This window comes from Cricetulus griseus, chromosome 2 (genome assembly GCF_003668045.3).
Source record: "Cricetulus griseus strain 17A/GY chromosome 2, alternate assembly CriGri-PICRH-1.0, whole genome shotgun sequence".
In the NCBI taxonomy this organism is placed as follows: domain Eukaryota; kingdom Metazoa; phylum Chordata; class Mammalia; order Rodentia; family Cricetidae; genus Cricetulus; species Cricetulus griseus.
The window spans coordinates 233,166,258-233,190,326 of record NC_048595.1 but is presented as its reverse complement, the minus strand read 5'-3'; positions in this window follow the sequence as shown (position 1 = coordinate 233,190,326).

Sequence of the window (24,069 nt, the reverse complement as noted above, 5' to 3'; positions counted from 1 at the left end):
TGATGTGTGTGAGTTCCGCATAGCATTGAGAGTGCCACTTGTATTGAAGGCCAATTTCCAATATCTGAGTTTGTGACACCAATGGCCATTTCTTGGTCCCAGCATTGCCTTAGCTCTTTCCAAAGCTTTCTTTCTGAAACTCTGACCTCGTGATGTCACACAACCTGTGTCCTCTATCCTGTGCACTGCAGAGGTGTCTCAACCTGCACCCCTTTGATCAATCCCAGCTGTTGACTCAGGCCACCTATCACTTTAATGTGCCTTCTCCTGGAGTCAATGATACCCATATTTGCCTTGCTGGTCCAGTTTTCTTGTAGAACTGGATGTTTGTCTACTTCAGGTGTCCCCTTGCACATCTAGTGCCACCTACAGGCTGCACATTGGCAGGAAGCAGCCTGTATGCTTCCACAACCTCCACGCTACAGACATATCCAGCCTCAGCAGCTGGGATGAAAGTGCAGCTCCTTCTTCTCTCCTCCCTCAGTGAAGCCCAGAGGCTTGCACTACAAGTCACGACTTACACTACCACTCAGGCCACTTCCACAACTTCACTGCCACTCATCCATCATTCACCTAAAAGAAGTGTTCTACTGGGTTTCTGCTTGCCCTGTGTCTATTCCCTCCAGCAGCCAGCATGATTGTTTAGAAGACTATCACTATCCGCTACCCATATCCTTCACCCATATTGGTCAGTGTGCAATACCAAGGTGAGATAACCTGGTCCCCTGAACACTATGGATCCCACTATAATCACTCCCCCAAAGGAGGGCAATAAAAGGCTATGGAGAAGACTGGAGATAGCAAGAAATAACCTGGCTCTGGCTTGTGACCTAGCCCCTACACAGCACCACAATTCTAATCAGTTAGTCAGCCCTGAAGAAGGGTAGGGGAAGGTGTGGTTCTCTTCGGGAACAGTCCTTTACAGCATAGACCTTCTTGCTCCTATGGAGACCATGGCCTCCACTGCTGATAGCTATGCAGGTACTACTGGTCTAGGACATCTGCAGAGAGCTTTGGCAGACCCAGAGGGAAGCAGAGAGCACAGCTGTAAAGTCATCCTCAATAGGGTAGGACACGGGAGCAACTGGAGACTAGGAGACATCCCTTTCACACTGGTTCTGTGTGTCACAACCTCATATTGTATTTCAAGCACTTTACCAATCACAGGCGTAGCCTCAGCCTGTGATTAATGTTCACCAAGTTAAATCTGATGGGATTTCCCTCTTTGTGTCTTTTGTGACATGGGCAAAAGTCCCTTCAATGTTTTCTGTGTTTAAGGACCTCCAGCACCCAAGATAAACCAAACTGCTATTCAGTGATGGTGAGAGGCTCAGCACATGAACAGATTGCATTGCAGAGGCCAAGATGATCCTCTGAATCCACATAAGAGAGCAAGTTATGGTGGCAAGTCCATCCTTGCCATCTTAGCCTGGGGAGGTGGAGACTCCTATCTCTCTGGAGCTGGCTGGCCAGCTTGAACTTAGCCCAAGTTAGTGCAAGGTCCTGACTCAAGAAAACCAAGTGGGAGGTTCTGGAGGAATGACATCCAGGTCCTTGTTGGGGACACAGTGTTTTTCCACTCTTCCTGCCACCAATTCTCTGTCTGATTTCAGGTGGCCTCTGGCCTTTCTGGGCTTTATAAGTAAGTTACTTCTAAGACTCTTTCCAGCCTTTGTCACCAGTGTTGATTTATTTGTCAGGCTAAAAATAAAGTTCTCAGAATAGGAGCATCAAGTGGGTAACTTTATTACATTTCCCCTTTTTGATAACCGCATTTGACATCTCATTTTTCTCTAATAACAGGTTATCGTCACTTGGTGGTCCAAGACACAAAGAAAGTGGTGGGTCTACTGAGACTGTAAAGTTCTCACCAGGCTTCTGAATTGCCTTCCTTCCCTGCAGCACCTCACATTATTAGTTTTATTTTTAATTTGACAGCAGCCTCTGTTGGGTATCTATATTTTTTATTATATTTATCAAAATTTCTTCCTTGTGCCCATAAGGCATATTCCTACCTGATTACTGTATGAAGAAAAAAAATAAAAGAAAACACAAATGGACTGTAGCCAAACTCCCATGGCTATGCTAGTTTTTGTATTTGGGAGCGTCTTGTGTATTCCTTTTACAATTTAAGTGTTCCTCGTTGCTTGGTACAAATATGATTTTTCTGTGTCTGAAATCCCCCCTCCCCGTGTTTTACCTGCTGAAGCCCATCCAGTCAGTTTTGCAGACAACAAGACAATAATCCAGATGAAACTCAATTACCGAAGGGTTTGTGGGTAGGCATCAACTTGTCTCAGAAGAGTCTGGGAGTGTTATAATCTCCCCACTTTCCTGACGGCTTGGGTCATTGCAGACTTTCTCTACTTCAGGGGATTGCCACTGTTGGTCCCTCCTCCTCCTGAGAAACATGACAAGGTCCTTGGCTAGTTATGAGTGGTCTTGGTTTCCAGAAAAGGTAAAGAAGAAAGACAAAGGGCTGATAGTCATAGCCATTCATCTTGCTCATTCCTTCTCCCCTCTGCCCCTTCATTCTCTGTAGTAAAGTTTTATTAAATGTGTTTACTATGAAGGCCCCCTGTCACTATCTCCTGAGGAATCTGATTGTAAGGATAAGTCTTTACTCCATCCGCTGGAGCCCCACCACCACGTGGGCGCCCAGAATAACACACAGTGTCTTATATTAGTTTACAATGCTGCTGGCCAATTGACTAGGATTTCTTATATGCTAGCTCAGTCTTAATTATCATAAATCTATATATTTTATAAGACATATTATCGAGGATGCCTTCCGCTGACATCCTGTCCTCTTCCCGGGATCACATGGCAGCTCTGTAGAGAAGAAAGCAAGAGGAAGAGGAAGCGCCCTGCTTATATTCTGAGTCTGCCTGCTATTTCACTTCCTGCCTGGATCACAAGACCTCTTACTACATTTCCCAGAATCCTCCTCGACTCCTAGTCTCACCTATCCTGCTTCCTCATTGGCCAAACAGTGCTTTATTCAACAACCAATAAGATAAACATACACAGAAGGACATTCCCCATCATCTGATAGTATAGGAGAAAAAGTAGGGATGTTCATATTTATACAAAGAGCATTTTACTAAAGAAAAATAATACTGAGTTCTGCAGATCTTGGTAGCACACACCTATAAGGCTAGCACCCAGGAGACTGGGGCAAGATGTTTGAGGCCACCATGGGCTACTTGGTGAGTTTCAGACTAGCCTGAACTACACTTGAGACTCTGTCTCAAAAAAACCCTTCTCTGAAAAAAACAAAAAAAGAATTAACATCTAAGAGCTGTGAACTTCAGGGAGATGAAAATAGCAACATGGGCTTGTCTCAGAGCCTGTTTCTTCCTGGAAGGTCCCTGGGTTACTGGATCACTGTGGGGATCAAGTGTTTCTAGGTAGTTGGCATCTTATTCAGAGACTTGGTGACACGCACATAGATTGTAAAGTGACAAGGACACTTTGTTCAAAAGCAAACCAAAGAGGCGACATGCTGGTGGCACTTTTGTTTTCTTTCTTTCACCTCCTTTTTCATTAAGAATGTCACTCACATTTATGGTGGGTCCTCCCTCCTCAGTCACTCCTGTCCAGAAATGTCTTCACAGAGACACCCAGGAGTGTGTGTGCGCTGGGTCAAGCTGACAGTGGCAGTGGCCTGACTGTTACAAAGGAGCAGTGTGCTGCAGGTCCACATTCCCATGCACAGGTCTGGGCAACTATTGTCATATGAACTTCTTCATGGCACTGAAGTCAGAGTGTCAAGCAACTTTTCCTTACTATCTTAGAAATGGAACTAAAATTCCACATCTCTCACATTGTGTCAGTGATAGTCTGTCAGTGTGTGGCACTGAATGAGAAAGTACTTTAAAGTTTTCAAACACTTTTTCCCCAGATAATTCTAAAGAGTGAAATCTACTCTAAATACACAAAACAGGGGATAAAGAACAATATAAACAGTTTTTCTAACATTCTACTTGGAATTATAAAATTTAATTAGATTTTCATGTAAACATTGGACCCATGTCTATTCTTCCTTTGGCCGACAGGCTATTGAAACAATGGGTTCTACTTTCATTCTGTTGCTATGATAAAACACTCCAACCAATAACAACATGGGAAGGGAGGGTTTGTTTAAGGTCACAACGGTACGGGCTGGTTTTCTTTGTCACCTTAACACAAGCTAGAGTCATCAGAGGAAGGAACCTCAGCTAAAGAAATGCCTCCATGAGATCTAGCTATAAGGCATTCTCTCATTAGTGATCAATGGAGGAAAGCCCAGCCCATTGTGGGTGGTGCCATCCCTGGGCTGCTGGTCCTGGGTTCTATAAGAAAGCAGGCTTAGCAAGAGATGGGAAACAAGCCAGAAAGCAGTTACCCACTATGGCCTCTCCATCATCTCCTGTCTCTGGGATCCTGCCCTGTTTTTGAGTTCCAGTCCTGACTCCCTTCAATAGAGAACAGCAATGCTGGACTGTAAGCCTAATAAACCCTTTCCTCCCCAACTTGCTCTTTGGTCATGGTGTTTCATCTCAGCAACAGAAACCCTAACTAAGAAGATAGCACATCATTTAGGGAGGTCAAAGTGGGAACTCAGGACAGATCTTGAAGCAAAGGCCATGGAGGAAGCTTATTCCTCAGCTAACTTTCTGGTACAGCCTAGACCCACCCACCTAGGAGTCGTGCCACCCACAGTGGACTGAGCCCTCCCACATCAATCCTTAGCCAACACAATCCCTCAGAGGCATGGCCATGAGCCACTCTGGTCTGGGTTGTCACTCAATTGATATGCCCTTAAATGATTCTAGGCCATGTCAAGTTGAGAGATGAAGCTAACTAGGACACATGAAACCAAGAAATTGAAATTTCCTTAGAAATCTCATAGTGGGAGAAGGCTGAAGCCTGATGCTAGCTAGAGGAGAAACTTGTCTCTCTGTAAGAGATTTCACACATTTCTGCAACTTGTCATACTACTTTGTGGGTAAGACTGGAACCTAGGCAATGGTAAGCCAAGGATGGGTAGGGCCACATGGTGACAAGGACTGATAAGCTACGCAGATCCCTTGCTTCTTACTTCGACAAACCCCCCTGTCTGGATGCTGAAGATGGGTTTGTGGGGAGAAGCCACTGGACTCCTTTGTCCCTCTTCCCAATTTGGACACAATGAATCTTGCTTTTTTACTAGCTTACTATTTTTTATCTTGCATTTTACTATTATTTCTTAGTTTAATAGGCTTATTGAGGGTAGGTGGCTAAATCTGCTTGTTAGAGGGATCAGTTCTGTCCCTGACTCCAGTCAAAGCACCACACATGCGAGTCACGTGGAGTATTTAAGGGGCAAGGGACACAACCTCAATCAGTTCTTGATGATCAGTGTGTGCTACCACAGAGCAGCCCCCGTGTCCTGACCAACTTCCAGCATAGAACCATTGGTTTACTGGATTGTTTCCCTTCTGGACTCTCCGGAGGGCATCAATCTTAGTGTCTTGTTCACACTTACTGGCTCTGCATTTATCACTGCTTCTGGCACACAATAGATATCCAAACTCAAGTGTTGAATGCCTTGGTGGCCGCAGCACATTGGGAAAGGTTTTGCAAAGAATGACTTGGATCTTGAAGCAGGCCCATTTCTCATGTTTCCAAAGGAACAGGGCACCAGCTGGGATATTCTCTTGAGTACAGAAAAGCCTTCTGCCCATGACAGTGACAAATATATTAGCCAATTTGAGAGGTACAGGTTTGACTGTGATGTTCCAATTATGCAAAAGTGACAACAAACAGAGCTCAGGCAAATCATGCCACAGCCCTCTTTTTCCAGGCCTGCTGCTGCTGGGCCTCCTCTCTTGAGCTACAGGAGGGCCAACAGGAGGAAATGATAGGAATGATTAAGTATCTGGAGAGTTGGTGAACTGGAATGAAAACCTATGCAAAGTTAACTACCAAATAAAAATGATTTATAAATGCCAGTCGTACAGTCCAGACAATGAATGATGTTCCAATCAGGACAGAGCAGGGTAGGCTGACCTTTCAAGAATCAATCCCAAAGCAAAAAATTCACTGAGCTTCTCTTGCCCCCCGACTTATTAGTATAAGGAGGTATTCTTTCCACCATTTACAGTTTTCTTCTAGTCCTACTTTCTCCAGGCGGCATGACCATAGGACCTGTTGTGAGGGCAGAGCACAGTTATTCACTATGTGGGCACCTTTTTACACAGAATCAAGAGATTTTAACAAGTGAATGTTTCATTATAAACCATTCATACCATATTGTTCAAAAATAATGTTAGCACTATAACTTTTTTAAATGTTGATTACATCTTTTTATTAAACCAAGTGTACCCACAAGTACTTAAATTGTGCATGCAAATCAACTGAAAACACAAAACCTTCGGGCAGAGTGCAGGTGAATTCTGATTAAGAAAAAACCTTTCGTAGCAAAAGACAAAAGAACTTAAAGGAAAATAGTAATACACTCAGCTATTTAAAATTGCCATCTTAATCAAAACTGCGCCCAAAATAGACATACAGCAAAGTTTGCAAAAGCAGTGCCAGGGAAAATAAGGAAATAGAGGAAACAGTCAGATTATGACCTTGGATTCTCTACCACCACTGCCTCCTACCTCCCACCACACCACAGCAATCTAATCCACGACTTCATAGCTCTGGTCACTTCAACCATGATGGTTTCCAGTGTTTCTTTACCTTCCTTAGAATAGGGAAGTTTTCCAGTCTGATCCAGTCATCCATGTTTCTGGTACTCATCTTCCTTGACTCACTATCTCACTGAACATTCCTCCATGGGTCCAAACTCCCCTAACCATAAGAAGATCCTTACTTCTGACAAAGCACACCCTGCTCTGCACATGGCTAACCTCTTCATCTTTGGACTTCAGCCTCGAGGTGACCCTTGAACTGCTTTCCTTCAACATGTAATGGAAGGCAATCTTTTCCTTCCATCTAAATGTCTCCATCTTGAGGTGCCTTGCTTGTGCTTATGCCCCTGCTTCAAGTCTGCCAGCTCTGTGAGAGAGGCATATGCTCTGGGTTTTGTTTGTTTGACACTCGACCTACAAGGTGAGACTTCTTCTAATGCACTGAGAACTCACAGAGCTTCTGAATGAACACTGACAGAATGACCTCATGACTATGTGATACACACCAGCCATCATGACCACTATGTAAAGAGTCTATGTGTTGTCTCATCAGACCCTCCTGGATTCCTACCAGTAGAACACTGAGGTATTACTTTCAGTGACTCACTCTAGACCACAGATAGTGGTAAGCCTACTGTAGATTATCAATATAAGTCTTAATCGATAAACATACTCTTAGCTGGTATATGTATCATATCTTTATATCTACAAAAATACTTCTTTCTTTTAAATATTTTTAAAATTTGATTTTATTCTGAATGGCTCATGAAGCTGTGTGCTGGAATTAGCTGCATCTGGTCTGGCATCTGTCTAGCTGTGCACAGGACACAGTGCCTAAAACACAGAAAGTACTGTGTAGCACCCAGGCATAACTCATGCCACTTTCTTAAATGAGGTTTTCCAAGGACAGACTGTGGAATATTCCTTTGCACTTTGTAAATTACACTGTAATTGGTTTAATTAAAAAAAAGCTGACTGGCCAATAGATGGACAGGATAAGGTTAGGTGGGAAAAAAACAGACTAGGGACTCTGGGAAGAGAAGAGGGGAGTCAGAGGGGTCACTATCCAGACACAGAGAGGAAACAGGAGGTGCAAGATAAAAGAGAGGTAATGTCATGTGGCAGAATGTAGAATAACATAAATGGGTTAATTTAAGTTGTAAGAGCTAGTTAGTAATAAGCCTGAGCTATTAATAATTCATATTAAGTCTTCTTGTCAGTTATTTTGGAACTGGCAGGAGGGAAAGAAAAGTCTATCTCTTTTCCTGACCTGGAGATTATTGTTCCCATGGTGTGTCAGGATGTCAGAAAGATGCCTCACTGTCTGTAATATATCCTTCATCTCCTAGGGACAGCTGGAGAAATACAGCTGAATCACACTTCCTCGGGAACATGCCAGCTGTAATTCTGGGTGGGACGGGTGGCAGAGAGATCTTTATTCTTTAAGCAGCTACACTTGGTGGACAGACTCTACTCCACATAATTCAGAGTTGAATCCTTAACCTCCAGCGTCCATATTTGGAATAAGGATTTTAGGAAAATCATTAAGATTCAATGAGTCAAAAAAACTGACAGATTTATGCAGTAGGATTAGTATCTTTGGAAACTAGTGTGTTTTCTCTCTTTATGAATGGAGAAAATGCTGATTGATGACACAAGACAGCAGTCATCTACAAGGAGAATTCTCAGCAGAAACCAATCCTGGGACCATGGCCTCTCCAAGCTTCAGAACTATAAGAAGAAAATTTCTATTTTTTAAGCACCTTTATTATGGAACTCTGTTATGACAGGCCAAGATGATTAAGATGCTTCAGTGGGTAAAGACTGCAGATGCCCAGCCTTGTGTGGAATCATATCCCTATCTGCCATGGTTATCCAAGTAGAAACAAAACATTTTCATGACTAAGCCTAGCCCGTGAGTGATGGCATTCAGTTTTAATGTATAAACTGTGATTCCTCTGGACCACTGCATAATCCATGATTACACAATCATCTGCAATCCTCAGATTTCCCCCATGGGAAATGCCACCTGGTGCTTCTGACACGTTCCTTGAGAGTACTGAACTGTGCCTCAGTATGCAAATACAATTCAAATAACAGTAGTCAACCTGTAGTGAGACTCTAAAATGTGCCAGGCACTATCCTAGGAATTCTGTACACATTATTTAAGACTTCCTGAAGCCCTAAGACACCACCGCTATCTAACTTAGGAAAACGGGACACATCTGGGAAGTGATGAGGAACTAGATGCCGGACACCTGACTCCAGAGTCAGCTTCTCAGAGCCATGTACAAGCTGGGGGATGGGGACATGCAAAACAGATTTGTTCATGTCTATGTGGCCCTCCACATCTTCCCCAGCGTCTGTATCTCCCCCACAGGCTAGTTACTCTGGAAACTGGTATACCCACCTTTCCTTTTTCAGCAAAACTATCATGTCCATCACCATATGCTCAGCAAACACAGGTTAGCAGTGTGGCACTCACCTTTTAAATTCCCCACTTGGCATTCTTTCTCTTGTACATGTTCATCTTTTCAGTGAGCAGGGAACTTGGGTCAGCCTGTTGGGGAAGGTTCTAGTAAAGTTATCCCAGAATTCAGATTCAGTTCTTGTTTAGGCACAGTCTTTCCATGGCCTTGACTGAGATTTTTATTATTGACCTCTAACTGAGAGGAGATTCCCAGTGATGTCACCCAGACCTGAAAGCTGCGGTCATTACATCATTGAGACACCTGTACTCTTGGGCACTCTCCTTACCCCAACTTGCCAAGACTTGCCATTGATATTCCGGATAACTTGTCCTGTCACAAAGGAGAGAAATTTCTTTAACCAGGAACTATGAAGAGGGAATGGCAGGTATGTGGGTAAGAGAAAGACTGTGGAGAGAGAGAATGGCAGGGGTGTGTGTTAGGGAGAATGTTCACAGCATACATTCTGCTACCCATGCTGCTATCAGCAGGACTAAGATAGCAATTTTCAACAAACTCATTCACACCTAACATTGGCTGCACAGCTTGCTTTGCCTGATATATTTTTTCCATCAACTCCCTACACAACCCTATGATACAGGTGTTAATAACCCACACTGCCTGCAAGAAAACCCAAGCTCAGAGAAGTCACCAGACATAGGAGGAGAAGCTCACAGATCCTAAAAGTCCTGATCCAGGATCCAAGCTCTATTTAACAGACTTCAAGCTCCCTAAAATGGTAATATGGTCAACAGAGTCCAAAGTTCTCAGGATTGAGGTGGGCAAGGCAATCCTTGGGAAGACATAAAGCCCAGGAATTAAGAATTGGTACACACACACACACACACACACACACACACACACACACACACACACACACACTATCAAATAAAACAGCTGAATTGGGATGAATTCCCACCCAGGAACTTGAAAAAGCAACCCCACCTGTGTGTCTCTGAGCTTTCACATCCACAGTGGGAGGGCTTACAGAGAAAGGCTAAGGAAAGGTGAGATGAATGGCCTGTAAAACCCTCTAAGTTCAAATGAAGCTATTGCTGCCACTTTAGCCTGGACGCCTAATGAGCCATGCAGAGCAGCAGTCTCAAAATAGAGTCATTGATTTTTACACTCCTGGAGAGCAGACAGCACCCCAGTTGTGGTTGCTACACATTACTAAAAATGTATGGATCTTTCTGTTTTAAAAAAACCAGACACCTGGCATTGAAAATGTCATCAGACTGCGGTCACAAAACCTGGGAAGAACAGACAGTGTATGTGTAATGCTCACAAGATGACTAGGTACTTAGAACTAAATCTGATACAACACAACATATGAACAAATTATTTCTCAAACAATGGGGCCTTTACCTTTTAGCTATTTGGAAAAAAAAAAAGAAACTGTGCCTAATAACATCTCACCATCCCATCTTATTCCTTTGTGAATTTAAAAATAAGTAACTTCATTTGAATTAATCATCAATAACCACTAAAATTACTCCAGCAAAGTAACAAATACCTATGATATGCATATGTGTATACATATTATATATATAATTTATAACTTCTACATATGATGCCAACCAAGATACAATTTAACTTACATGTACAAAGTAAGGACCTATTCAGTCACTACTGACCATACTGCCACCAGGGTATCCTACAGGCTATGTCTATGTAAACATCAGATATCATGCTCACCATGTGCCAGGTGAGGACAGCAAAAAGTCTTATCTCTTGTCCAAGGTCACACAGCTGCAGGGCACCCTTCATATCCATGTGCTAAACACTTCTCTATAGGACTTCTCCTAATTGAGCACTGGATTTTACCCATATATGTCTACAACTGTCTGTACCTGACATTATGCAGTTAATCAATGAGTAGTAAGCATGCTCAAGGCATAATGCATTATGGCATATTCTAGGGACACAGGTGTGAGGGTGACATCACAGACCTTGATCTCCTGAGCTTGCCATTTGGTAAGCAACAAAAACAGCTGAGAAGATATCAGTGAGTGTGAGCTCAGAGTCACCCCTAAACACACCTAATATGACACTGTCCACTCGGGAGTCGGAACAGGCTTCCTGGCAAAGTGGCATGGAAGCTGAGACCTGGAAACTGTGAGGGAGTTTTAGCCAATCAGTAGAAGGGAAGAAGGAAGATGGCTGCCAACAAGGATGCAGAGGTCACAAGGTGTGCTAAGGGGAGACATGAACGTGTAGAGAAGGCTGAGACACCTGAGTCATCATAGAACTGAAGACATGCCAGGTGGCCAGAACGAGAAAGCACTGAGGACACTGTGGATCACACAGTGGGAAGGAGGGAGATGGAAAGCCACACTGGGGAAGAACTTACCTCAAAGACCATCCCTGAACACTGAGCATGGAAAAGTAGCTGCCCCGTGCCACCCCTGCCCTGTTTCTCTCTCTGCAGAAGTGAGACAAGGAGAGAAGACTTGTTGCTTCCACGGTGTGACAATTAATATTGACTGTCTAGAATAGCCTGGGATATATATCTCTGAGCATGCCTGGGGGTGCTTTAACTGAGGTGGAAAGACCATCCCCTGTGAATGGCACATTTCCTAAGGATCCTGGACTACAGACAATGGCAGACACATGCTGAGCAGTGGCTTGCGGTCATCTCTCTTTGCTTCCTGTTTGTGGATATCATGTGACCAGCTGCTTCATGCTTCTGCTCCCCTGACTTTCCCAGCATGATGGACTATGGCCTTGATCTGGGAGCCCAGATAAGCCCTTTCTGCCTGAAGTTGCTTTGGTCAGGGCACTTTATCACAGTGACAGGAAAAGAAACGAATATACAAGGCATACAAACACCTTCATATGCCAGTGGTGAGAGCAGTGACAGTGACAGCAGTTAACATGTGACTGCTCAATTGAGCATCCTTTAGTCACCACAACCTTTCCCAATCATCCCAGGAACCCTTAAAGAATAGACTTAGGGATGCATTTTGTAGTGTGACATTTTTGCTCCCTCAGAGCCAGAGTGGGCAAACTACATAGCCATTGTGTTCACATTACAATTTTTAAGCTAACAGATACTGAAGGCTATCCTTGTCAATGAGTCTTCAGACACTACACAAATATGAGTTCAGACTCCGTGGTAGGTGTAATAATCCTTTACCTACCGGATTTGTACTTAGAAAATTAAAGTTTTGTTATACCCAAACACATGGGCAGTTTCTGGTATCATTCTTGGCAAAAACAACTTTTTAAAAACTCACACTGAGTAAAATAAACAAACATAAACTAAACAAAGCAACAATCGGCCCTGTCTCTTCCTTGCTGAAGGAAATTGAGGATTTAAAGATCTTTTCAGTAAGAAAAGCATTATACACCCGGACACTGCCGAGGTCCTGGTAACAGTTCTGCCTCCATCCACCAGTCCAGGTAGCCAGGGGCTGTTTCCAGTTCCAGTTCAGCGGCCCTGCTCAGAGACATCTGTTGCCAGGGGTCTGCTCACTGGATCCGAACTCAGCAGTGGGATCCAACACACCTGGACACTGCCAAGGCCCTGTAACAGTGACACTTCCATCCAAGAGAAAAAGACAGACATCAGAGTATTGGATCTGTTTGCATCTACCAGAAGGGAACCTTGGTCCCATACCCACCAGGAGAGAAAGAGACTCCTGCTACAGCCACCAGAAGAAAGGATGAGAAGGGGACAATGTAAAAGCACATTCAACAACAGAAAACCAAATATGACGCCACCAGAGACTAGGAACCATACACCAGCAAGACCTGAACATCACAACGCAGATGAACCAGAAAAGAGTGACCTTAAAAACATCTTCATGAAAATGATAGAGGACCTCAAAGAGAACATGAGAAAATCCCTTAAAGAAATGGAAGAAAAAACAAGCCAAAAAATACAAGATATCAACAAATCTCTCAAGGAAACAGTTCAAGACCTAAAAACTGAAATAGAGACAATATACAAAGCACAATCCGAGGGAATGCTGGAAATAGAGAGCTGGGCAAAGAATCAGGAACTACAGACGTAGGAATGACCAACAGAATAAAAAAGATGGAAGAGAGAATCTCAGGAGTTGAAGACACACTAGCAGAAATAGACTCATCAACCAAAGAAAATCTTAAGTCCAACAAATCCCTAACACAAAATATCCAGGAACTATGGGATACCATGAAAAGACCAAACCTAGGACTAATAGAAGAAGGTGAAGAAATCCAACTCAAAGGAGCAGAAAACATATTCAAAAAATCATAGACGAAAACTTTCCCAACCTAAAGAAATACATGCCAATGAAAATACAAGAAGCCTACAGAACACTAAATAGACTGAACCAAAAAAAAAAAAAAGGTCTCCTTACCGCATAATAATCAAACCCCAAACGTACAGAATAAAGAGACAATATTAAGAGCTGCAAAGGAAAAAGGTCAAGTAACCTATAAAGGCAAACCTATCAGAATCACACCTGACTTTTCCATGGAAACCCTGAAAGCCAGCAGGTCCTGGATTCTACCTACACTAAGAGACCATGGATGCCAGCCCAGACTACTATACCCAGCAAAGCTTTCAATCAATATAGATAGAGAAAACAAGATATTTTATAACAAAACCAGATTCAAACAATACATATCCACCAATCCAGCCCTACAGAAAGTTCTGGAAGGAAAACTACAACCCAAGGAAGTTAACTACAACCAGAAAAATATAGGCAATAGATAACCCCACTTTACCAACAGTCAAAAGAAAAAAAGGATAGAATCCCACACATAATCTTGTCACCATCATCAAATCAAAAGCAAACAAGAATGAACAATCAAGGGTCATCAATATCCATCAACATTAATGGTCTTAACTCGCTTATAAAAAGACCCCGATTAGCAGCATGGATAAGAAGACAGACTCTTTCCTTCTGCTGCATATAAGAAACACACCTCAACTTCAAAGACAGATGGTACCTAAGAATTAAAGGTTGGAAAAAGATTTTCCAATCAAATGGACCTAGAAACAAGTGAAGGATAGCAATCCTAATATCCAACAAATTGGACTTTAAACTAAAATCAATCAAAGGAGATGAAGGAGGTCACTTCCTACTCATCACAGGAGAAGTCCATCAGGATGAAGTCTCAATTCTGAACATCTATGCCAAAAATACAAAGGCATCCACGTTTGTAAAAGAAACATTACTAAAACTCAAATCACACATAAAACCCCACACACTTATAGTGGGAGACTTCAACACCCCACTATCATCACTGAAGAGGAACACCAGACAGAAACTTAACAAAGAAACAAAGGAACTAATAGAAGTTTTGACGTAATTGGACTTAACAGATTTCTATAGAATATTCCATCCAAATACAAAACAATTTACCTTCTCCTCAGCACCACATGAAACATTCTCTAAAATCGACCACATACTTGGCAACAGCAAACCTCAACAGGTACAAAAAAAATTGAAATAACCCCCCGTATCTTATCAGACCACCATAATTTAAAGTTAGGATTCAACAACAACACAAATTACAGAAAACCTACAGACTCATGGAAATTAAGTAACACCCAATTGCACAATTCCTGGGTCGAAGAAGAAATAAAAAAAAGAAATTAAAGATTTCCTAGAATTCAATGAGAATGTAGACACAACATACCCAAACCTATGGGACACTTTGAAAGCAGTGCAAAGAGGAAAGTTCATAGCGCTAAGTGCCCACATGAAGAAACAGGAGAATAATCACACTAGAAAATTAACAGCACAACTGAAAGCTTTAGAACACAAAGAAGCCAATATACCCGGGAGGAGCACATGCCAGGAAATAATCAAATTGAGGGCTGAAACCAATAAAATGGAAACTAGGAGAACAATACAAAGAATCAATACCTAACCATCTCAAATACATCTCTGTAAATCTAGAAAACCTAACTAACCTAATTATAAGTTCTGACTATTATAGGTAACTATGTAACCTGTATTTAATTATGCATATCATTTTAAAAGATCTGTATAAACACAATACCTAAACAAGAGGAAACATATGCATATCACAAAATTGACCTTAAAGTTGTATCAATAAATGAAAATCTATACCAATGCAAAGTATTCATTCCTATATCCTATTCCCCTTTTCTTTCTTTAAAAAGAGATTGACTATGCTCATTATCATTTATAACTAACCCCATTAAATGAAAACAAACATTTATAAACAATATTTGGGAATATGGGTGTCGTTCTTTCTAAACTGCTTCCTACTGATTGGGGACGATGTTCATATACCATGGGGATCATGATAAAACATAGAAACCTGACCAAGTCCTTATTTTTGTAGTCTGTAAGGCTGTATCATCTCAGCTTCAGGGGCTCTTGCTTGATCAAACCATATTAGTCTGGAAGGAATCCACAGCTTTTCATTTTCTGTGGAAGTACAAGCAAAACCTTTATTACTAAGTAGCCTGTCCTTAAATTTAAATTCTGAAGTTAAAGCATTTTTAAAATGTATAAGTTGGATTAATTTAGCAGCATTTATAATCAAATGTATTTTAGCAGCAGTAATTTTTCCTCAGCAATCAAACAATTTAAAGACAACAATATGGCATTTAGTATCCAAATTCTCTGTGTATTTTTCATCTCTAGGTGGCTTTTTTACTATTCTACTTTTACTTCCTTTTGTTTCTTTTTTTCTGAGACAGTGTTTCTCTGTGGAAATCCACCTGCCTATGCTTCCTTCAGCATTCCTACCGGCGTTGGCCATCACAACCGGCTACTCTATTTCCTCCTGTTACTTTTTCTCTCACAAGCTTACATATATTTTTTAATGTAGTGTAAATCTTTAGAGGTTTTTCTTTATCAGGATCTGACTTTATCATCTCAGAAATGCCAAGTCTAAACTCAGAAGCACCTGGACGGCGTGAGCATATGGAAGCTGCTCCAATGTCTCTCAGCGGCCCGACAGGGCAGGTTGTGACAGCAGGTTTACCTCTTTGTCTGGGAACCTTGGGGCATGGGGTGATCCCACTCACTGACACCAGAAGGATCATTGCCAAACACCTTTCATGAGGCTTCAATAACCTTGATACCCAAGCCACACAAAGACACAACTAAGAAAGAGAACTACAGACCAATATCCCTCATGAACATTGATGCAAAAATTCTCAATAAAATACTGGCAAATCGAATCCAAGAACGCATCAGAGAAATGATTCACCATGATCAAGTGGGCTTCATCCCAGGGATGCAAGGATGGTTCAACATACAAAAATCCATCAATGTAATCCACCATATAAACAGACTGAGGGAAAAAAAGCCACATGATCATCTCACTATATGTCAAAAAAAAGCCTTTGACAAAATCCAACACCCCTTCATGATAAAGGTCTTGGAGAAATCAGGGGTAACAGGAACATACCTCAACATAATAAAAGCAATATACAGCATGCCAACAGCCAACATCAAATTAAATGGAGAGAAACTCAATGCAATTCCTCTAAAATCAGGGACAAGACAAGGCTGTCCACTCTCTCCATACCTCAATACTGTCCTTGAAGTTCTAGCTAGAGCCATAAGACAACAAAAGGAGATCAAGGGAATACAAATCAGAAAGGAAGAAGTCAAACTCTCACTATTTGCAGATGATATGATAGTCTACATAAGTGACCCGAAAAACTCAACCAGGGAACTCTACAGCTGATAAAAATACCTTCAGCAAAGTGGCAGGATACAAGATTAACTCAAAAAAATCTGTAACCCTGCTATATACCGATAACACATTGGTGGAGAAAGAAATCAGAGAAACATCACCCTTTATAATTACCACAAACAACATGAAATACCTTGGGGTAATGCTAAACAAAAAAGTGAAAGACCTGTACCATAAGAATTTTAAGTCTCTAAAGAAAGAAATTAAAGAAGATACCAGAAAAGGGAAGGATCTCCCATGTTCTTGGATAGGTAGGATCAACATAGTAAAAATGGAAATCTTGCCAAAAGCAATCTACAAATTCAATGCAATTCCCATCAAAATCCCAATACAATTCTTAACTGACCTTGAAAGAACAATTCTCAACTTTATATGGAGAAACAAAAGACCCAGGATAGCCAAAACAACACTGTACAATAGAGCAACTTCTGGAGGCATCACCATCCCTGACTTCAAGCTCTACTACAGAGCTATAGTCCTGAAACCAGCTTGGTATTGGCACAAAAATAGACAGGTAGACCAATGGAGTAGAGTTGAAAACCCCAATATTAATCAACACACCTATGAACACCTCATTTTTGACAAACAATCCAAATTTATACGATGGAAAAAAGAGAACATCTTCAACAAATGGTGCTGGCATAACTGGATGCGAACATATGGAAGACTACAGATAGACCCAAGCCTTTCACCCTGCACAAAACTTAAGTCAAAATGGATCAAAGACCTCAACATAAACCCAGCCACACTGAACCTATTAGAAGACAAAATGGGAAATACCATTGAATTAATTGGTACAGGAGATTGTACATTAATTGGTAATGTTCAGCTTCCTGAACATTACACCAGTAGCACAGATACTGAGGTCAACAATTAATAAATGGGACCTCCTGAAACTGAGAAGATTCTGTAGGCAGAGGACACAGTCAGCAAGATAAAACGGCAGCCCACAGACTGGGAAAAGATATTCGCCAACCCCACATCTGACAGAGGGCTGATCTCCAAAATACACAAAGAACTCAAGAAGCTAGTCTCCAAAACACCAAACAACCCAATTAAAAAGTGGGGTACAGAACTAAATAGACAATTCTCAATAGAGGAATCTAAAATGGCTGAAAGACACATGAGAAAGTGTTCAACATCCTTAGCCATCAGGGAAATGCAAATCAAAACAACTCTGAGATACCATTTTACTCCTGTCAGAATTGCCAAAACCAAAAACACCAATGACAGTTTATGCTGGAGAGGATGCGGAGAAAGAGGAACACTCCTCCACTGCTGGTGGGAGTGCCAGCTTGTACAGTCACTTTGGAAATCAGTATGGCGACTCCTCAAGAAAATGGGAATGAGTCTACCACAAGATCCAGCAATTCCACTCTTAGGCATATACCCAAAAAATACACATTCATATAACAAAGACATCTGTTCAACGATGTTCATAGCAGCACTATTTGTAATAGCCACAAACTGGAGGCAGCCTAGATGCCCCTCAACCAAAGAATGGATAGAGAAAATGTGGTACATTTACACAATGGAGTACTACTCAGCAGAAAAAAAAACAATGGAATCTTGAAATTTGCAGGAAAATGGATGGAACTAGAAGAAACCATTCTGAGAGAGTTAACCCAATCACAAAATGACAACCATGATGTGTACTCACTCATATGTGGATTTAAGACATAGAGTAAAGGCTTACCAGCCTACAATCACACTGCCAGAGAAGCTAGTAAACAAAGAGGACCCTAAAAAAGACATATATGGTCCCCTGGAGAAGGGGAAAGGGTCAAGACCCTCTGAGCAAATTGAGAGCATGGGAAGATGGGGGAGGGAGCTACGAGAATGAGAAGGGAAGAAGAGGAGGAATGCAGAGGCCAAGAGGGAACAGGAAGGTTGAGTCGGGAAGAATAGAAGATAACAAGAATGGAGATACCATAATAGAGGGATACATTTTAGGTTTACAGAGAAATCAGGCACTAGGGAAACGTCTGGAGATCTACAAAGATGACACCAGCTAACAATCTAAGCAACAGAGGAGAGGCTACCTTAAATGCCCTCCCCGGATAATGAGATTAATGACTGACTTATATAACACCCGATAGCCCTCATCCAGTAGCTGGTGGAAGTAGAAGCCAACACCCACAACTTATCATTGAACTGAACTGGAATCCAGATGCAGAGAAGGGCGAGGGAAGAGCAAAGGGGTGCAAACCAGGCTGTTGAAACCCACAGAAACAACTGAACATCGAGGAACTTTTGCTCGCCAGACTGATAGCTGGGATACCAGCATGGGACTGACCCAGACCCGAGGGACATGGATTTCATTGAGGAAACCTCAGAAATATACAGGACCTCCTGTAGTAGTTCTGTACTTATACCTAGCATAGGTGTGGACTTTGGGAGCCCATTCCACACAGAGGAATACTCCCTGAGCCAAGACACATGGGGGTGAGCCTAAGGCTCTATCCCAAAGGATATGATACTCCGATGACACCCTATGGAAGGCCTCACCATCCAGGGGGAGCAGAAAGGATATGTGATAGGTAGCGTTTTGGGGGGAGGGGAGGGGAGTGTTAGGGGAGGACTGGAGGGAGAAGGGAACTGGGATTGACATGAAAACAATCTTGTTTCTAATTCAAATAAAAAAAAGATTTTAAAAAAAGAGAAGCATTCATCCTTTGCCAAACACAGGCTTTGTGTGGTAGAAAACAATTTGCAAGTCTTCATTCAAGGACAAAGGTCTCCCATGAAGGTGTTGGGCTGGGGTTGTTTGTTTGTGTCTAATGCAAGGCAAAAGTAAGGAACTTCCAACACATACCTCTTTTGAAATCAGTGTCAAAGGGCACCTTCCTAGCTAGCTCTCCATGATAAAAGGAGATAGGTGGAGAACAGAGTGCTCTCTGGGTGGCTGGTCAGGATGATGTGATAAACCAAGGTCGGATGCAGACTCGGCAGCCAATTCTAACAGAAATCTGATTTTGTCTTGAGTCTCTCTCTATAGCTTTTAATCTATGCATTTTCTCAACCTTTATGATGTTAGCCAGGACTAGAGAAATGGCTCAACGGTTAAAGCCCGGGCCTTAGAAGCATGAGAACTAAAATTCTGATCCTAAAAACCCACGTAAATGTGGAGAGAAATGTGGCGTCCACCTGTGATTCCAGGGTCTATAATGGGGAGATGGGAAATCCTCCGAGCAAGCTGGTGATCTGAACTAATCAGACTCTGCTCTCAGGTGGAGCAGTGATGGGGGAAATTCCCAACATTAACCTGGAGCCACCACTCGAATGCACAGACAGGAAACATGTACTCCCACACAGCTGTGGGCCCATATGTTTGAAAACACACACGCCATGAGAAAAACAAAAAAGAATAAAGAGAGATGCTGTCCAGTCCCTTCAAATCTTACAGGACTTTTCTGCCAATGTCTCCATGTCTTCAGACACTTCCCCACAAACCAGCCAATCCCACAGGCCAGCCAATCCTCACATCATGGCACATTGAGGTTGGAAGTCTCAGAGATTTCATTTTTTATTTCATTCGTTCTGCTCTTCCTGTTTCTTTGATGTCATCATCAGAATTGACCTCAAATCAAGTTGACTGGGCTGCTGCTTCACCCATCTGGCAAGGTTTCCATTTTGTATGGTGTGCTTTTCTACCTCATTATTTCTTCTGTCTGCTTCCTTTATAATTTCTGTCATTTCAGTAGAGCTGAGGAGCTTAAGAGCAACATAGGCACTATAGAAAAAAAAAAAGAAAGAAATAAAGAAAAGAAAAGAAAGAGAAAGAGCAGGAGAAAGAGAAAGAAAAATAGCTTCTTTAAACATAAATAAAAATAGCTTTAGTCTTGAACTCCCAGCAGCTGTAGCTGCTTGCATACACCGGCACACAACAATCCAACCTGGACGGGAGGACTCAAAAGACCCCCAACCTTTCCTGAGAAGCTGCTGACACGTGATGACTGATGGAGGAGGTAGGGAAGTGTATTTTTTATAACTGTGTGGCCCCTGGAAGATTGACTATGATCCAGGGGATGACATCACACCCATGAGTTATACAAAAGGACATGAAGTTACATGAAAGATAAGGAGGCCAGAGATAGGTCTGGAAGGAGTTACAGGGAAGAGTGGGAGTGAACATAATCGAAATACACTGTATGCATTATTAAGTCCTCAACAAGTGAATAGACATATATTAAAAATAACTTCCTTTCAGAGAGTCATATGCCCGGCCTTCATCATGGATGATTTTGTTGGAATATTTTCCCATATACAACTCTTCCTTGTTATTGCAAGGTAGATATTTTTTAATAATAAGATGTGGCAACTCTGGAGATCAAATCTTCCCTCCAAAGGCTGATCATGGAAGTTGCTAACTTTTATAGCTGTTTTTTCACTGAGTTTTTAAGTTAATTTTATAAATAAATTTTATAGAGGCCTCAGATACCCAGGACAAATAAATCTCCCATTTTCTTTGCCGGGGATTCAGTAAAAGCCAGGTCACACATACGGTATTCAACCAGGTAGTTTGTGGCCTCAGCTGTCACTTCCTGCTCATTTAAAACCTTGAGGTCAGCTGGAAGGAGAGCTTCCCTAGCACTCTTTGGTTGTCTTTTGAGCTCTAGGCTCATACAGCGCCCTCTCTCTGCACACAGCACTGCACATGGGCATGGCCTCTAAAATCCCAAGTATCTGTGCTTTTCAAAACATATATAAGCGTTCATACTAGTCCATTTTCCATTGTTAGTACAACACAATACCCAGGACTGGATAACTTATAAAGCAAATATATGTATTTAGCTTGTCCAGTCAAGGCAGTACCCATTCTATCTTATGATTGTCACAATAGCAGCAAGAACCATGACAAAGTGAGACAGGAAGCCAGAGAATGTCAAGCTCATTCTTTCATAGCAATTCATAGAAATTTCATAACAGTTCATGCCTAGAACCAACCAGGCTCCTGCAAGAACTACTGTATCCTTTCTGAGTCCCCATTGATCCATTCACCTTGCCCCAGGCCCCACCTCATAAGAGTCCTGTCACTCTACCAAAACAAACCAAGCAAACCATAACTGCATCTTATTCCTCAGCTTCTCCTGAGTTGCCTCATGCAGATACAACAGGAAAGCATCTCACAGGGGCTCTCCCAGGGAGCAGCACTCAGGAATGGAGTTACAGGACCTCTAACAGAAAGACATGCATGGCTCTTGCATCTTGATTGTTGAATCAGCATGAGCAGCTGCTTGAAATTCCTCGCACACTTGGTCACTGTTCTATTGCTGTGAAGAGACACCATGACCATGGCAGCTTACAGAAGAAATCATTTAATTGGGGGTTTACTTACAGTTGCAAAGGGTGAGTCCATGACAATCATAACAAGGAGCATGGCAGCAGGCTGGCGTGGCCCTGGAGTAGTAGTTGGGAGTTCACACCTGATCCATAAGTTGCAGGCAGAAAGCGCTAACTGGGATTAGCATGGGCTTTTGAAACCTCAGAGGCCACTTCCAGTGACACAGGTCCTTCAACAAGGCCAGGCCTCCTAACCCTTCCTAAACAGTCTACCACCTGGGGACCAAACATTCAAATACAGGGGCCTAGGGGACCAATCTCAGTCACACCTTTCCGGCCACCATGGTGAGTTGTATCTTGAACTTTGGAACAGAATAAACCCTCCTTTCCTTACTTGGCTTTTATCACAACAGGGAAAGAAACAAACAGGCTGTGAGACAGTTCCATCCCTGCCCTGCTCCCTCTGCTCCCCAGAACATGAACTGCCATTTCTTCAAAGAGATGACTTGGTAATGAAGCAGAGAAATCCTACTAAGTTCCATAAGTCTCTTCTAATTTGTCTCTTAAAATTCAGTTGTTGTTTTTTTTTTCTTTTTGTCTTAATAACTCTCTCTAGATTGCTGCAAATCTTTGGTTACTTTTCACAAGCAGAAATCAAAACAAAAAGCTGGTGTCCTATCTTTCTTGCCAAGAAGGTGGAGGTTTTTAGAATTTAAGTCTAATGACTCATTTTATCTTCTACTTTTCTTTACTGATGCCCTGAATCTTGGTGGGCACATATTTAAAAACCATCCAGAATCCCTAGAAGCCTCTGAGTACCGCACCACTTCTGGAAACAGACATGTAGCCTCGGCTGTCCACATTAACACATCTGAGTCTGCAGACTCGCTTTCTGTTTTCTCAAGCTGTGTGAGGAGAGGTGGTGCAACACATTTGAGAAGTCGTGTCTGTGACTTTTCAATTCACAGGGCTTTGCCACACTTTGTGTATTGGATTCATAGACTTTGAAGAGAAAGACCAACTATGGCCTCCGCCCCTGCTTCTTACCCGTGACTTAGGCTGCCTAGGTAACAATTATCCTTTTATCTGAGGTAGAAAGAAGATCCATTAACTTCCTAAATGTCAAATATGCTGAGGATGCTGCCGGCTAAATGCATCAGTCAGTGTCCTTCAAACTACACAGTTGCATTCACTGGGAACAAGAACCATGTACCATATTCACATTGCTTGACATGGCACATGCAAATAATTTAAAACGTTTATTGATTGGCTATGTGGATCAAGGATTCAGTTCCAGAAGCTACTATCTTTGTATCACAAGTCACCAGACAATGTCAACTTAGGCAAGTTGTATTTATCAAAAATTATCTAATAAAAGAAAAGAAACTATAGGAAAATATTTTGTCACAAATCCTATATGTTAGTTCTGCAGTCACTCAGATAATGAATCTTAAGATTTACACAGCTATCAATGTACTATAATTCATATGTACAGTGAAACAAATGTGGGAACATGCAGAAACAAATTCCAAGAATTTCATTCATTTTTCTCCTCACTTCTTAGGAGAAATGCGTGACAAATTGCTTCAGTATAAGAAGCAACACGACACATCCCCTGGTTAATTTAGACTTCAAAGGCTAGCAAACCACTTACATGTATACATTAAGACTTTTATTTCATGCTTCAGTAGAATTTTCTCCTCTCTGAGTTAGTCCTATAGGTCAAACATGTTCAAATCACACTTCACATAATAGCGTAAAAGTCACGAGTACCTTTAAGTATAACCATTTAGGCTTGGAAAATGAGAACGCCTCACCCCTCAGAATAACTCTGTTCATTTAAAAATAATCAAAGATACTTTTATTAAAGATAGCCTCCCTGAGCTGAAACCACGCCAGTTGGTTGCAGCCCAGGTTGTTCAGGAATACAATCCATCAAAACCTGGTGACCTCCTCAAGGATGCACCTGACACAGAGAC